Consider the following 12904-nt stretch of genomic DNA (forward strand, 5'->3'; position numbering starts at 1 on the left):
TACATGTTATAAACTTATTGGCCCATTAGCTCAGGCTTCGTATTAGCTCTTATAACTTATATTAACCCATTATCCTTACTATGTTAGCCACATGGCTCAGTACCTTTTTCAGTGAGGTAGGTCACATCCTACTTCTTCTGTGGTCTGGGCAGGACTGTGGAGGAACTTCCTTCTTACCAGAATACTCCTGTTCTCATTGCCCCACCTCTACTTCCTGTCTGGTTGTCCCGACTATACTTCCTGCATGGCTAATGGGCCAATCAGTGTTAATTTAAAATATAATTGACAGAATATAGAATTGTCCCACACAAAGCCAACTCTTTATTTCATTGATTCTTTGTATTTTGGGTTGTTTCTATTTTGTTGATTTCAGATTATTTATTGCCATCTATTCCTTTTGGGTATGATTACTTCTTTTTGTTCTAGAGCTTTCAAATATGTTGTTAAATTGCTAGTATGAGATCTCTCCAATTTCAAAAAAAATTATTGATTCTTTGTGCATTTCATATCATGCATTCTGATCCCACTTAACTCCTTGTCCCTTCGCATCCACCCCCATTCTTGCATCCCCCAATATAAAATTTAAAAGAAAAACAAAAAAATCAAAACAAAGAAACAAAAGCAAAAAAAAACCAAAACAGCAGCAACAACAAAAAGAATCTTCTTTTGGAAGCTGTAGTGTGGCCCACTGAGACAGTTTGCTCTTTATTCTACCCATCTTTACTTGTAAATATTCATTGCAATGAGTCATTGGCCTGGCTCAGGACCTCTGGCTTCTGCTATGCCACCTATGATGGGTTCACACTGGAATCTTCTTGAATATCCTGTTGTTGTCCCATGCTATGAAGATCCTGCTATTTTGGATCCGGAGGATCATCCCCTTCACAGGCTCAAACAATTAATAGATGGGGTGTATGTTGAGGTGAGACAACTCATAACCCTGGTTCTGGGCCTGGGAGATAGCTGGATTGGTCAGGTCACCAGCTTTTCCTCATGGTCACTCCCTGGGAGAGCTCTCCAGCACTGCCTCAGCTAGTTCGCCCAATGTACATTGCAGCGAGGAGTGGGGTCAGTTATCCTGCTCTCAGGTCCTCAAATCTGGGCCACTCAAACTCATACCACCAGGGCCAGGTGACATACAGGACCCTCCCTCCTGATTGCTGGAAGGGGAATATTGTAAAAATCCGAGAACTTAATGCTATGAACTTGCCTCTTAGATTAGCCTGAGTGTCATAATTTTGGTTATCTTGTCTATTCATCCAGTTTAGAAAGTTCTTGATTTCTTTCTTGTTTCCTGTCTTGATCCATTTTTCTAAAATATTATTCTGATGAGTAAGTACTGAGGTATCTATTTGTCCAGATTTGTTTATTTTTATATGCATAGCTGCTTGATGTGTATTGTTGTGCTGCCAACTTTATGTTAGCAGCGTTCTATGGTTGTCTTTCTAGAGTTTGAAATTTCTTGTTAGTGACTTCAAGGAGTTTAAATGTATAAGCATTATATAACTTCTTAATTAAAAACATTTATTTTATGTGGATGGGTGATTTGCTCACATATATATCTGTGTACCATGAGTGTGTCTGGTATCCATGGAGCTTAGAAGAGGGTGTCAGATCTACTGGAACTAAAGTTATGGAATATTATGCACATCCATGTGGGATATCTTCAAGAACAAGTGCTCTTTACCATTGAGCTATCTCTTCAGCTCCATTCAAAAATTGATAGGTATTTTAGTGACTCCATTCTTGTTATTCACTGTATTGAACTCTGTAAGTAAATTTATGTCCATAATTATAGAGATTGTTCTTTTACTTAAAATGAATATTTAATGAGTAGACCTTGTCTCTCAAATTATATTATTACTTTAGTGTACTTTTTAGAGTTGCCCGATTATTTACTATTAATTTGTGAATTAATATTTACTTATAGTCAGAGTTTAATAAAAATAAAGAATCAATTATTTTACTCATTAGCATAGCAATGCTACAATAATTCCATTTCTGTTTCATTCTTTCTCCTTAGCATCATAATATGAATTTGAAAATCTTTCAGTTTTACTGGTCAAAACAAATGGTTCTCTAGAGAAAATGTCCCTGAGCCGAGAGCTCCCTCTAAACTATATGTTTGCAGTATTTCTTGGTCATCAGCCTCTTGAGATATGCATAACTAGTTTCATATTTTCCTATGACAGGATATTATTAGACACTTTATGTTAGGGGAGCATTGGATTTCTGAGTCTGTAAAGATGTTGTTCTTTCATGCAGGTAAAAATGGGTTTATATAGAAAACTTTAAATAGAATAGAGTGTTCTTTATTTATACACACAATAGTATTACTGGAATTGCTCTGAATGTGTTCATATCATAAAGTTCATAGGGAGCCAAACCAGAGCAGATATGATCCAAGAAAAAGAATTGAACCTGATGTTAGAATCATTTTAAAATTAGTTAATGTCATATTGGGAAAAGATTACAGAGTTTTTGAGATAGAACACTTTATCTGGGGATCTAGAAAACAATGCAAACAACAAACAACTTTATAATATTTTGGATTAATCATAAGTTATAGCTAATTATTTTGTTCTCTGATGATTATATAAACAATTTTATCCTTTACCACATGTTAAATAAGCAAAATTTAATGATATATAAAAATAAAAGCCACAAAGATTATATGATTTTTATTAGCTTTCAAAAGTGATTGATACAAACTGGTTGCCTTATAAAATGCAATTAAATTTCCTCGGAACTTGTCAAATGTGCTCAAGGGAAACATCATATATATCTGGGCAGAAATAAGATTTGTCATGGAAATAAAAAGAATCAACACTGTAAAAGTAATGCAATTTCACTTTGAAATGAGATGTGGACAATTTCAAAACCATATATAAATCTGCCAAGTTAGAATTACATTTCTTGTTTTATTCATAATTACTATCTATTTAATTTTATTTTTGAATTCTTAGTTGGTTAAGGAGGAGTTGATTCAACAGATCATCATGTTTCTAGTTATGATAGAGGATGGGAAGTAGAATAGGAATAATAAAGAAGGTATTGGTAAAAGAATTGAGTTTCTTTAATCTTTTAGGTAACTTTCTTTCATGCATATACCGAAATATTTTAAGAGATATACAGTTATTTATATTTATCAAAATAAAGGTGTTTTTGAATTAAAAAGGTGTGACCCTGGTTTTGCTTATATTTAAAGACGGTTTGCGACCATTTGGAAGCTAAAAATACAAAATGTTTGAACTAGAAAGATAACTAACTTTCAGTGCTTATAGATAGATGAGGGAAATGAGGATGGTGATCATTCACATGAGCACTAACAAACCTTGTTGGTGTCTATTCAATTAATTCAATTCTTTATTTGGAAATAATTATCAGATTTGTCTTATGATAATTAAATGTCTGGATATCTGTGTAGGAAGATCCCTGAAATCGGTGTAAATCAAGGAAAGCAAACCTACAGCACAAGGAAAGGCAACACTGTACCCTGATAATGGAATCTAGAAATCTCTTAAAGACTTGTCCTCTTGACTGTGATTTAGACTTTGCCTTTGCCTAGTGGTTTTAAATATTTAACATCAAATTTGATTAGTTTCTATATTTTTGGATATTTGAATATGTTTCAGACTTGCATCATATTCTAACTTCAAACTCATTTTTTTTTAAATCTTAATTCTTGTTAGATGATGGGAATTGGCAATATGAAAGACAGATCAATTCTCAACTGACAAATACTCAGAACTAATTCCAAGAACGTTAGCACTTGAGAAATACATAGTTTTTCATTTCTGAAGATGTGGACAAAAAGCAATGCAAGTCATGTTTCATAATTCTTGTTAGATGATGGGAATTGGCAATATGAAAGACAGATCAATTCTCAACTGACAAATACTCAGAACTAATTCCAAGAACGTTAGCACTTGAGAAATACATAGTTTTTCATTTCTGAAGATATGGACAAAAATCAATGCAAGTCATGTTTCATAAATTATTGTATTTAGTGTAAATGCAATACTTTTCCTTTTCTTCTCATTGTTATATACATTTCAAGCTATGTAGCTCTTTTCAAATTTTAATTTCTTTACCTTTTTTCCTTTTCCACTTCTCTTCTTTTCCCCAGTGCTCCTTCCATTTTTCATCTCATATTTTCTGTCACTTTTGAACTCTGCCCAGTCTCTTTATCTCGATTCCTTATATTTTCATGTGGCACTTAATAATGCAAATGCATCTTCTTTTGTTCTTCAGCAAATGTCTATTTGTTCTTATTTTATATCTGTTGTAACACTGTGCTTTGAGATTCTCTGAAAACAGTGCATTCTCAGTCCTTCCCTTTATGGAGTTGGTGTCTATTATATGAGAACTTTATTAATGAATTAAATCAGTAGTAAGCACTATTATTATTATTACATGAAACAGTGTTCCACGAGTGTAAATAAATTAAATTTACAATTGAAAGTTTATATTTTTACCAGCAAAAAAATTTGAAGAGTATAACATATCATTGGATAAAAGTCTGAAATACATTTTGAAGTATGTTTATTTGATTTTTAGTTTTGATGTCCTATTTTTACTGCTAATATTTCTTTTTCATTCATTATTTTTTCAAATGTGCTGAGTACTAACAAAGGTAAATGAAAGAAATACTAATGTTATTTAATACTTAGTATAAAATATATACACAAAGAGTTCTTTTTTATTGATTTTTATTGAGCTAAATATTTTTCTCTGCTCCCCTCCCTTACTTTCCCCTCCCCTTCAACCCTCTCCTATGGTCCCCATGCTCCCAATTTATTGAAGAGATATTGTCCTTTTCTACTTCCAATGTAGATTAGATCCATGTATGTCTCTCTTAGGGGTCTCATTGTTGTCTAGGTTTTCTGGGATTGTGATTTGTAGGTTGGTGTTCTTTGCTTTATGTCTCAAAACCACTAATGAGTGAGTACTTGCGATACTTTTCTTTCTGGGTCTGGGTTACGTCGCTCAATATGATGTTTTCTAGTTCTATCCATTTACTGGCAAATTTCAAAATGTCACTATTTTTTCTGCTGTGTAATACTCCATTGTGCAAATGTACCACATTTTCCTTATCTATTCTTCGGTCAAGGGGCATCTAGGTTGTTTCCAGGTTCTGGCAATGACAAACAATGCTGCTTTGAATATAGTTTAGCACATGTCCTTGTGGCATGATTGAGCACCCTTTGGACACATATCCAAAAGTGGTATTGTTGGATGTTGAGGAAGGCTTTCTGAGAAGTCACCACACTGATACCCAAAGGGGCTGTACCAGCTTGCACTCCCACCCGCAATGCAAGTGTTCCCTTTTCCCCACAACCTCTCCAGCATAAGTTGTCATCAGTGTTTCTGATCTTGGCCATTCTTACAGGTGTAAGATGGAATCTCAGAGTTGTTTTGACTTGCATTTCTCTGATGACTAAAGATGTTGATTATCTCCTTAAGTGTCTTTCAGGCATTTTAAATTCCTCTATTGAGAGTTCTCTGTTTTGGTCTGTACTCCATATTTTTTTATTGAGTTATTTGTTCTTTTGATGACAAATTTCTTGAGTTCTTTATGTACTTTGGAGATCAGACCTCTATCTGACTTGGGATTGGTGAAGATCTTTTCCCATTCTGTACGCTGCTGTTATGTCTTGTTGACCATTTTCTTTGCTTTATGGAAGCTTTTCAATTTCAGGAGGTCCCATTAATTAATTGTTTCTCTCTTTGTCCATGCTACTGGGGTTATACACTCTTAGTAATGTAGCAGGATACAAGATTAACTCAAAGAATTCTTTATTATGTTTTAGTTGTTTCACCCTAAATCTTAAGAGAAAATTCAACTACTTTAAATGTATTTGACAGGTAATCTGAGGCTCAAGGGTCAGTCAATGTTGGTAATTTGGACCCAAGGACCATATTTTGTTTATTTGTCACATTGCTTAACTGAATACAAGTAGATCCACAACATAGTGTAATAAACCCTTGTATTAAAGGTTGAATGAAATACTTTCTATGACATCATGTTACTTTTCAGACTTTTGAGTTTGCAGTTATGGACTGCCTAATTTAGGGCAGTGATTATTGCCAACTCCTAGGACTTTATTAGAATGCAAATCCAGATATTTAAATTTGCCATAGTGTCAAATTCATGGATTAATTTCTAAACACCTGTCATTTCTGTGTCTAACATGATAAAAGCTGAAAACTGACAGTTCACTGACTTATGCTATTCTGTGGCTCATGTTCTACTTCATAAGGAACATTGCTGTACCACTTATGGAAAGAGGTGTGCTATTAAATTCAGAAGCATTACATAGAACAAAACAATCAGACACAAGAACCACTTCCTTCTCTTTGCGGTCACCTTTTCAAAATCTATTGGCATATTGTTTTTTTCTCTTTCAATTTTAGTAAGTTTTAATTAACAAATATTATATATATGTACATATATGTGACATTTCAATTAAGTATTTACAAAACAAAATAAATAAGTCAGGATAATTAGCATATGTATTACCTCATATGCTTGATTATTGGGAATAAAATAATTTGAAGTTTTATTCTTAGTTTTTTTCTCCCACAAGAAACAAGGTTTTAAGTGGAGCTGATCTACTGGGAGCTCACCAAGGTCAGCTGGACTGTTACCAAAAAAGCATGGGATAAAACTGGACTCTCTGAACATGGTGAACAATGAGGGCTGATGAGAAACCAAGGACAATGGCACAGAATTTTGATCCTACTTAATGTGCTGGCTTGGTGGGAGCCTAGCCAGTTTGGATGTTCACCTTCCTAGATATGGATGGAGGGGGGAGGATCTAGGACTTACCACAGGGCAGGGAACCCTGACAGCTCTTTGGACTGGAGAGGGAGGGGAAGAGGAGTGGGGGGAGAGGGAGAAGGGTGGGAGGAGGGGGTAAAGAGTGGGAGGAGGGGGAGGGAAATGGGAGGCTGGGAGGAGGTGGAAACTTGTTTTTTTTATTCTTCTTTTATCAATAAAAAATAAAAAAAAGAAACAAGGTTTTATTAACTATAGTTAGCATGATGCATAACTAATCTTCCCAAACTAATGATCCCGTCTTGTTGTTTGTTTCTTTTGATCAACATATTCTTTTTCTATCTCCACAATCCATCTTGTTTACTGTATCTCTCATAATTGTATTTTCTGCTTCTATGGCTATGACTTCAGATTTCATGTTTCAGTGATACCTTGAATATTTTTTTCTTATTATTTCCCTTAGCATAACTTCTTCCAAGTTCATTAATGTTATTACAAAACACAGAATTTTCTTTTTAAATATTGAGGAATATTCCTCCAAACAGGTTATTTTATATACTGGTTTCTTGTAAGTTATATTGAAATGAAAATTGAAAGGTAATTATTCATTATGCTTATTTAATTTTTTCTCTATATATACCTAAAAGTAATGTGCTAGATCCTGTTGGATGCCAAATTCTGCCCTTTTTTCCTCTTGTTTTTGTCTATTATTTTCTTCTTTCCAGTTCCCAGAAGCTATCAATTGCTAATAGCTCCTCAGCTGTGCTCAGGACTTCATGACCACTTCCTTTTTTTTCTTTGGTGAAGTTTTTTATGGCTTGAGCTTGTGCAGGTCTTGTGTATGGTGTCACAACCTTTGTGAATGTGAGCACATACTCATTTTCCATGCTTCTATTTCATGAAAACATGGCTTTCTTGTTCGCCACTTCTAGATTTTAAAATTGTCCTGCCTTGTCTTTTGTACTAATTCTTGAGCCTTAGGAGGAGGGGTATAACACAGACACCTTTTGTAAGGCTGAGAATTTTCCAATATCTTATTCTCTTTGCCTTGGTCAGATGTGGATCTCTTTGTTAATTGTCATTTACTGTAAAACTTAGCTGAGAGATACATTAATCTATGAGTACAACAATAAGTTATTATGTTGATTTGACAATTAATTGTAGTAGTTTACCTGCTCAAACTTGTGGCCTTTCTAGTCACTAGTTCTTAGACCTGTTTCAACTTGGGAAAATCAACCTATTATTCACATGGAAACTTCACCCTCACTGGTAGCTTTTATAGTGCTGGAAGGGGCTATGCCTACTACTGGAGGAGGAAGGTAGTCATCAAGCTTGTTACATTTAGACATTTTGATAATACCACTTTTTTTAAAAATTTTTTTATTGATAAAAGGAGGATAAAGAAAAGAAAAAAAAACAAATTTCCACCTCCTCCCACCAGCCTCCCATTTCCCTCCCCCTCCTCCTACTCTTCTCCCCCTCCTCCCATTCTTCTCCCCCTCCTCCCACCCCTCTTCCCTTCCCCCCACTTTTCTCCCCCTCCCTCTCCAGTCCAAAGAGCTGTCAGGGTTCCCTGTCCTGTGGTAAGTCCTAGGTCCTCCCCCCTCCATCCATATCTAGGAAGGTGAACATCCAGACTGGCTAGGCTCCCACCAAGCCAGCACATTGCGTAGGATCAAAACCGCGTGCCAATGTCCTTGGTTTCTCATCAGCCCTCATTGTTCGCCATGTTCCGAGAGTCCAGTTTTATCCCATGCTTTTTCTGGTAACAGTCCAGCTGGCCTTGGTGAGCTCCCAGTAGATCATCTCCACTGTCTCAGTGGGTGGGTGCACCCCTCGTGGTCCCGACATCTTTGCTCATGTTCTCACTCTTTCTGCTCCTCATTGGGACCTTGGGAGCTCAGTGCTCCAGTGTGGGTCTCTGTCTCTATCTCCATCCATCGCCAGATGCAAGTTCTAGGATGATATGCAATATATTCGTCAGTATTGCTCTAGGGTAGGGTCATTTCAGGTTCCCTATCCTCAGCTGCCCAGGGAACTAACTGGGGACCTCAGCTTGGGCACCTGGGAGCCCCTCTAGGTTCAAGTCTCCTGCCCACCCTAAAGTGGGTCCCTTAACTAAGAATTGTGGTTGCGTGCTCCCCTATCCAACCTTCCTTTATCCCGATCCTCCTGTTTCCCCAAGTCCCCCCTCCTTCCCTTCTACCTTTTCTCTCCCCATCTCCCCTAACCCCCATCCCACCCCACCCCCAAGATCCCACTTTTCTCCCCGGCAATTTTGTCTACTTCCCTTATCCAAGAGGATAACTATATGTTTTTCCTTGGGTTCACCTTCTTACTTAGCTTCTTTAGATTCGCCTATTGTAGACTGCGTGAGCCCTATTTATGGCTAGAAACCAATTATGAGTGAGTACATCCCATGTTCATCTTTTTGGGTCTGGGATACCTCACTCAGGATAGTGTTTTCTATTTCCATCCATTTGCATGCAAAATTCGAGAAGTCATTGTTTTTTACCGCAGCGTAGTACTCTAGTGTGTATATATTCCATACTTTCTTCATCCATTCTTCCATTGAAGGGCATCTAGGTTGTTTCCAGGTTCTGGCTATTACAAATAATACTGCTATGAACATAGTTGAACAAATGCTTTTGACATGTGATAGAACATCTCTTGGGTAAATTACCAAGAGTGGTATTGCTGGGTCCAGGGGTAGGTTGATCCCGAATTTCCTGAGAAACCGAAACACTGACTTCCACAGTGGTTGCACAAGATTGCATTCCCACCAGCAATGGATGAGTGTACCCCTTCCTCCACAGCCTCTCCAGCAAAGGCTATCCTTGGTGTTTTTGACTTTAGCCAATCTTACAGGTGTAAGATGATATCAAAAAGTTGTTTTGATTTGCATTTCCCTGATCGCTAAGGAGGTTGAGCACGACCTTAAGTGTCTTTTGGCCATTTGAACTTCTTCTGTTGAGAATTCTCTGTTCAGTTCAGCGCCCCATTTTTTAATTGGGTTAATTAGCATTTTAAAGTCTAGTTTCTTGAGTTCTCTATATATTTTGGAGATCAGACCTTTGTCTGTTGCGGGGTTGGTGAAGATCTTCTCCCAGTCAGTAGGTTGCCTTTGTGTCTTAGTGACAGTGTCCTTTGCTTTACAGAAGCTTCTCAGTTTTAGTAGGTCCCATTTATTCAATGTTGCCCTTAATGTCTGTGCTTCTGGGGTTATACCTAAGAAGCGATCGCCTGTGCCCATCTGTTGTAGGGTATTGCCCACTTTCTCTTCTATCAGATTCAGTGTTTTCGGGCTGATATTGAGGTCTTTAATCCATTTGGACTTGAGTTTTGTGCACGGTGATAGATATGGGTCTATTTTCATTCTTCTACAGGTTGACATCCAGTTGTGCCAGCACCATTTGTTGAAGATGCTTTCTTGCTTCCAATGTATACTTTTAGCTCCTTTATCGAAAATCAGGTGTTCATAGGTTTGTGGGATAAAGTCCGGATCTTCTATACGATTCCATTGGTCGACTTCTCTGTTTTTATGCCAATACCACCCTGTTTTCATTACTGTAGCTCGGTAATAGAGTTTGAAGTCAGGGATGGTAATGCCTCCAGAAGATCCTTTATTGTATAGGATTGTTTTGGCTATCCTGGGTTTTTTGTTTTTCCATATAAAGTTGATTATTGTCCTCTCCAGATCTGTGAAGAATTTTGATGGGATCTTGATGGGGATTGCATTGAATCTATAAATTGCCTTTGGTAGAATTGCCATTTTTACTATGTTGATCCTCCCAATCCAAGAGCAAGGGATGTCCATCCATTTTTTGGTATCCTCTTCAATTTCTTTCTTCAATGCCTTAAAGTTCTTGTCAAATAGATCTTTCACTTCCTTGGTTAGATTTACCCCAAGATATTTTATGCTGTTTGTGGCTATCGTGAATGGAGAAGCTTCTCTGATTTCCCTCTCTGCTTCCATATACTTTGTGTATAAGAGGGCGACTGATTTTTTGGAGTTGATCTTGTATCCTGCCACATTACTAAAGCTGTTTATCAGCTGTAAAAGTTCTTTGGTGGAATTTTGCGGGTCGCTTATGTACACTATCATATCATCTGCGAATAACGAAAGTTTAACTTCTTCCTTTCCAATTCGAATCCCCTTGATCCCATTATGCTGTCTTATTGCTATTGCTAGAACTTCCAGCACTATATTGAAGAGGTATGGCGAAAGTGGGCAGCCATGTCTTGTTCCTGAGTTAAGCGGGATGGCTTTGAGTTTCTCTCCGTTTAATTTGATGTTAGCTGTCGGCTTGCTGTATATAGCTTTTATTATATTTAGGTATGACCCTTGTATCCCTAATCTCTCCAAGACTTTTAACATAAATGGATGTTGAATTTTGTCAAATGCTTTTTCAGCATCTAATGAAATGATCATATGGTTTTTTTCTTTCAGTTTATTTATATGATGGATTACATTGATAGATTTTCGTATGTTGAACCAGCCCTGCATCTCAGAAATGAAGCCTACTTGATCATAATGGATAATTTTTCGGATGTGTTCTTGGATTCGGTTTGCCAGTATTTTGTTGAGGATTTTTGCGTCGATATTCATGAGTGAGATCGGCCTGTAATTCTCTTTCCTGGTTGAGTCTTTGTGTGGTTTTGGTATCAGAGTACCTGTAGCTTCATAAAAGGAATTTGGTAATGACCCTTCTGTTTCTATATTGTGGAATACATTGAGGAGTATAGGTATTAGGTCTTCTTGGAAGTTCTGGTAGAATTCCGCATTGAAACCATCTGGCCCTGGGCTTTTTTTGGTAGGGAGGTTTTTGATAACAGCTTCTAGTTCTTCGCGACTTACAGGTCTGTTTAGATTGTTCACCTGGTCCTGATTTAATTTTGGTAAATCGCATTTATCTAAAAAAGCATCCATTTCTTTTACATTTTCCAGTTTAGTGGCATACAAGCTTTTGTAGTAAGATCTAATGACTCTCTGAATTTCCTCTGTGTTTGTGGTTATGTCCCCCTTTTCATTTCTGATCTTATTAATTTGCAAATTTTCTCTCTGCCGTTTGACTAGTTTGGATAGGGGTTTGTCAATCTTGTTGATTTTCTCCAGGAACCAGCTTCTTGATTCATTGATTCTTTGGATTGTTTTCTGTGTTTCTATTTTGTTGATTTCAGCCCTCAGTTTGATTATTTCCAGTCTTCTACTCTTCCTAGGTGAGTCTGCTTCTTTTTTTTCTAGAGCTTTCAGGTGGGCTGTTAAGTCTCCAATATGTGCTTTCTCTGTTTTCTTTAAGTGGGCACTTAGTGCTATGAACTTTCCTCTTAGGACTGATTTCATAGTGTCCCATAAGTTTGAGTATGTTGTTTCTTTATTTTCATTGAATTCAAGGAAAACTTCAATTTCTTTCTTTATTTCTTCCTTAATCCAGGTATGGTTCAGTAGTTGACTGTTCAGTTTCCATGAGTTTGTAGGCTTTCTGGGGGTAGCATTGTTGTTGAATTCTAACTTAATCCATGGTGGTCTGATAAGACACAGGTGGTTAGTAATATTTTTTTGTAGCTGTGTAAGTTAGCTTTGTTACCGAGTATGTGGTAAATTTTCGAGAAGGTTCCATGAGCTGCAGAGAAAAAGGTATATTCTTTCCTATTTGGGTGGAATATTCTATAGATGTCTGTTAAGTCCATTTGCTTCATTACCTCCATCAATTCTCTAATTTCTCTGTTAGGTTTCTGTCTGATTGACCTGTCCATTGGTGAGAGAGGAGTGTTGAAGTCTCCTACTATTAGTGTGTGCGGTTTGATGGCTGCCTTGAATTTTAGCAATGTTTCTTTTACATACATGGGTGCTTTTATATTAGGGGCATAGATATTCAGGATTGAGACTTCTTCCTGATGAATTGTTCCTGTTATGAGTATAAAATGTCCCTCTCCATCTCTTCTGATTGATTTAAGTTTGAAGTCAACTTTGTTAGAAATTAGTATGGCCACACCTGCTTGTTTCTTAGGTCCATTTGCTTGATAAGCCTTTTCCCAGCCCTTTACTCTGAGTAGGTGCCTGTCTTTGTGGTTGAGGTGTGTTTCTTGTAGACAGCAGAATGTTGGATCCTGTTTTTGTGT

The sequence above is a fragment of the Microtus pennsylvanicus genome, chromosome 2 (genome assembly GCF_037038515.1).
Source record: "Microtus pennsylvanicus isolate mMicPen1 chromosome 2, mMicPen1.hap1, whole genome shotgun sequence".
NCBI lineage: Eukaryota > Metazoa > Chordata > Mammalia > Rodentia > Cricetidae > Microtus > Microtus pennsylvanicus.